The sequence below is a fragment of the Epinephelus moara genome, chromosome 4 (genome assembly GCF_006386435.1).
Source record: "Epinephelus moara isolate mb chromosome 4, YSFRI_EMoa_1.0, whole genome shotgun sequence".
Taxonomy (NCBI): Eukaryota; Metazoa; Chordata; class Actinopteri; order Perciformes; family Serranidae; genus Epinephelus; species Epinephelus moara.
Genome location: NC_065509.1, coordinates 1,640,445 through 1,644,436, shown reverse-complemented (window position 1 = coordinate 1,644,436; position 3,992 = coordinate 1,640,445). Strand labels below are relative to the sequence as shown.

Genomic DNA, 3,992 nt, shown 5'->3' with positions numbered 1-3,992 from the left:
CAGTTTGAAAAAAGGTGAAATTTTTAGATTTTTGAGGATTCCGTAATGCATTCCCAATGGGAAAAGGATTTGGGAAAAATCGTAAATATCTCAGAAAGTATGAATGTTAGGAAAAAAGTGAATAGATGATCTGAATCTTTGAATTTTTGTAGAAAGGCTGATGCCACACTGAATAGCTGCCTTTTTAATGGAATGATGTTTGAATTGTGTGGAATATTTGAATTTTTGTTAAAAAGCTGACGCCACACTGAATAGCTGCCAAGAAAATATAATAATATTTGAATTATGTAGGATATTTGAATGTTTGTTAGAAAGCTAACACCACACTGGATACCTGCCAAGATAATGTAATAATATTTGAATTATGTATATTTGAATGTTTGTTAGAAATCTGAAAGAAAGAATTCAATATGAAGCAGCTCTAAGTTTGAATGTATTAACAGTTAAAAAAGTCTGCAGTGTAGCATGACAAAGTTGGACACAGAAAGATGCCGACAGAGACAGACAGAAAGACTGTAAGTGTCAATAATATCAAACTTTGAGCTGCTTCAGGTGTAATTCTCTTTGTATGAGGTTTTAACTGCCAAGAAACAGCTTTAGGTCAATCTACCAATCAGAGGACAGGACCAACCTGAGGCTGTTGAAATTGGCCAATCGCCTGAGTATTATGAATGAGAAAATAATAGCCAGCATGTCCTAATTGATGTTGATTTTTAATACTTGAACAGAGTCTCTACTCCAAATCTCTTCTCAACTAATGTCTTAAGTTTATGGGTTCACACACACACATAAAAATACTCACCGTGTCACTGTTCCCACAGAACTACTACTATTATTCAAACTATGATTACCATTAAGTATTTTCAAAGGTTCCTTTGATGATGAAGAAGACATGCCCTGTTGAAAAATAATTCATTTCAGTAAATTTATTTAAATTTTTTAAGTCCAACAAAATATATAAGCATGAAAATAAAACATTTTGCACAACAGGTGCATTGTGTGGAGTCCATCGAAAATGTATATAAATAATCATTGCAAATTTAAGCTTCATGGTTATAGCCCGTTGTCATGGGAAAAGAAATAACAAAATGAAAAAGGGAAAAATAGCTGGATTCAGGTGTAAAAGATATCTCGCTGTTCTTTGAGTCTTCAGCCTTCGACCTGCAAAGCATGTCAGGAAAAACTCCCTAAAAAACCCTTATTCGGGAAAAAAGGAAGAAACCTTCAGGTAGGCCGAGTCTTTGCAGGATCCCCTACCAGGACGGCTGGCCGTTCAGGACTCTCAGACTCTCTCAGCGCAGCATTAGCTGTAGTGGAGAAAAATTGCATTATAAATGTTACAATGGGGCATTGGGGCAAACAGAAAAACTCAAAGCACTTCATTACAAACAGTTTTAGAAAACAAGTACAAATTTAATAGTCAACAAGTTTCAACTCTATTCACAACCTAGCCTATATACGATACTTAAAGACGGTCTGGGTCCATCTGAAGATTAGGAATGAATGTTGAGTAAAAAGCATGTAGCTGCACTGCCTTTTCCTGTCCCTGGGTCCATGTGGCTCTGGTTCTGAGAGGAGAGGAGAGGAGAGGAGAGGAGAGGAGAGCAGAGCAGAGCAGAGCAGAGCAGACTGTAACACCATGTCTGGAAATCAAAAGGCTGAAGAGTCATGGTGTAACAGTACAATGTTTATGACTGACAGAAAAACATAGTCACATACCAGGTACAGGTCCAGACAGTTGTCAGGTGTAGTTGTCATAGACTCTCAGTGTGGCTTAGCTGTGCAGAGCACAGCTAAGTGTTGATGGAGTCGTTCTTGATTTCCGTTTGTTGTTCATGAAAGACACAAGCACACAAGCATTAAAAATGGGTATGGGTTGTCATATACCATAATAGTCTGTGTTTTTGCACATGTAAATCACAGACATCTCTCTACAACTCTTGAGTGTTAGAGGGAAAACAGAAGGAGCAGTGACTGAACATTTAAATGTTTTGACGTTATCACTATTTCTCATACTTATAAGATGCATCATCTTTGAACTGTAAAGTTGACTTACAATATGTCTGAATCCAGCTCAACCACTGACTGCTGATGTATTTTGTCAGCATGGCACTGCTTCATTGACATGTGTTTCCAACTTCACATTTGGTCATAACCTAAAGACACTTAGCTGCACTGCCTGTTCCTGTCCCTCGGTCCATGTGGCTCTGGTTCTGTGATGAGAAGTGAGGAGAGGAGAGAAACCTGTAATGCCATGTCTGGAAATCAACAGTTTGAAGATACATGGTGTAACTTTACACTGTATGTGACTGACAGAAAAACACAGTCACATACCAGGTACACGTCCAGACAGTTGTCAGGTGTGTTCATCGTAGCCTCTCAGTGTGGCTTAGCTGTGCAGAGCACAGTTAGCCTCTCAGTGTGGCTTAGCTGTGCAGAGCACAGTCAAGTGTTGCTGGAGTCCGCTTTGTTTGTTGTTCATGAAAGACACAGGCACAAACAGAAAAAATGGGTATGACAGTTGTCATATACCACAACAGTCTGTGTTTTTGCACGTTAATAACAAAGGGAGCAGTGAGTTAACCTTTAAATGTTTTCACATTATCACTATTTCTCATACTTATGATATGCATCAACTATGAACTGTAAAGTTGGCTTACAATATGTTTGACTCTAGCTCAAGATGACTGCTGATGTATCTTGTTGCTTCACTGACGTGTGCCCAACTTCACATCTCGTCATAGCCTGGTAAGAGGAAGTGAAAACTAATACTTGTGATGCATATAAAAAAATCACAATATAGACAGTGTGCATCACATACTTACACTCCACTAATACACAATAAAACAGAGACACATATCATACATGTGAGGAGCGGTGTGTTGCTGGAGTTCTTTCTCTTCATCTCTGGAACATGTTTGTTTCCTGTCAATACCAAGCGCACAAACACAGACCTTAACTTGGTTGTATGTTTACCTCTACAAATGAAATATTAAAAAATTCAAGACGTGAGTTGTGTGTGTATGTAAGTTATGTCATGTATATAGATTAGTGGAAGAGAGATGACATTGACGCATTGATGCAGGTGGTCAGAATTTACTGTGTCAAACAGTAAACACATAGTTACACACCAGGTCCAGGTCATTTAATGGTGAAGCAGTGGCCTCTTGGTGAGCTGACTCCCACTCCCAGGTACATGGATGCTTTAGGTTAACAGTGAGGACAGCAGCGATGGGTTGCTGGACTCCATCTCCTCATGCACTGTCCTTCAAAGCAGTTTGTTATCTGTAAAAAACCTACTGCATACACAGGAAAAAGTTAAGTAGTTGTTAAGGGCAGTGATTGTTCTTTTACATTCTACCTTTCACTCACCATGACCTGGGGTGCAGCTCAGTGGTTGGCATGGGATTTGCATAATTCTATTGTTTTTATGTTTTTTGTATTTCTTTATTAGTTAATTCATTTATTTTATATTATTATTTATCATTATTTGTTTGTTTAAATTAAAATTTGTATTTATTTTGTTTTCTGTTTCAGTGACATGGTCTCTTCATCCCTCCCTCGGTCTCAGCCTCTGAAAGGCTGCAGGAGCCAGGGCAGGTGTTATTAGTGTTTCCCTCTTTTGAGGAGGGTAAATATGACCTACAAGCTATTCAATTGTGCAATGTTAGACATTTGTCATGATCTAGTTAATTGCAATTTCACAATATTGTTTTGTCTATTTAACCTTCACTGTGAAACTCTCTCTTTTTCTGATTTGTTCCTTTTTCTATTTTGGGAGATCGTCCCTCCCTCCCTCCCAGCCACTAAAAGGCACGGGCAGTCAGTACAGGTTTTATAGCCTAACTGCTGAGGACGACCCCCCTACTTTCACTATTATTATCATGATGATGATGATGATGATGATGATGATGATGATGATGATGATAATCATCATCATCATCATCATCAGCATCATGATTATTATTATTATTATAAATTTGTGTAAAAAT

The 3,992-nt window shown here is 38.2% G+C and overlaps 2 long non-coding RNA genes across 3 annotated transcripts; both read right to left on the bottom strand.

Moving 5' to 3' along the window:
• Nucleotides 1-956: 956 nt before the first annotated feature.
• Nucleotides 957-2,409, bottom strand: LOC126389364 (uncharacterized). The gene is made up of 4 exons (XR_007569846.1): nucleotides 2,335-2,409; nucleotides 2,057-2,213; nucleotides 1,720-1,814; nucleotides 957-1,568 (listed from the first exon to the last, which is right to left on the bottom strand). It is a non-coding gene; the product is annotated as an uncharacterized LOC126389364 (long non-coding RNA).
• Nucleotides 2,410-3,772, bottom strand: LOC126389366 (uncharacterized). Of its 2 annotated transcripts, none has more exons than XR_007569848.1 (4): nucleotides 3,132-3,772; nucleotides 2,826-2,925; nucleotides 2,661-2,745; nucleotides 2,410-2,465 (listed from the first exon to the last, which is right to left on the bottom strand). It is a non-coding gene; the product is annotated as an uncharacterized LOC126389366 (long non-coding RNA). The 2 variants fall into 2 exon arrangements; XR_007569849.1 differs by having other exon boundaries at nucleotides 2,866-2,925.
• Nucleotides 3,773-3,992: the final 220 nt, after the last annotated feature.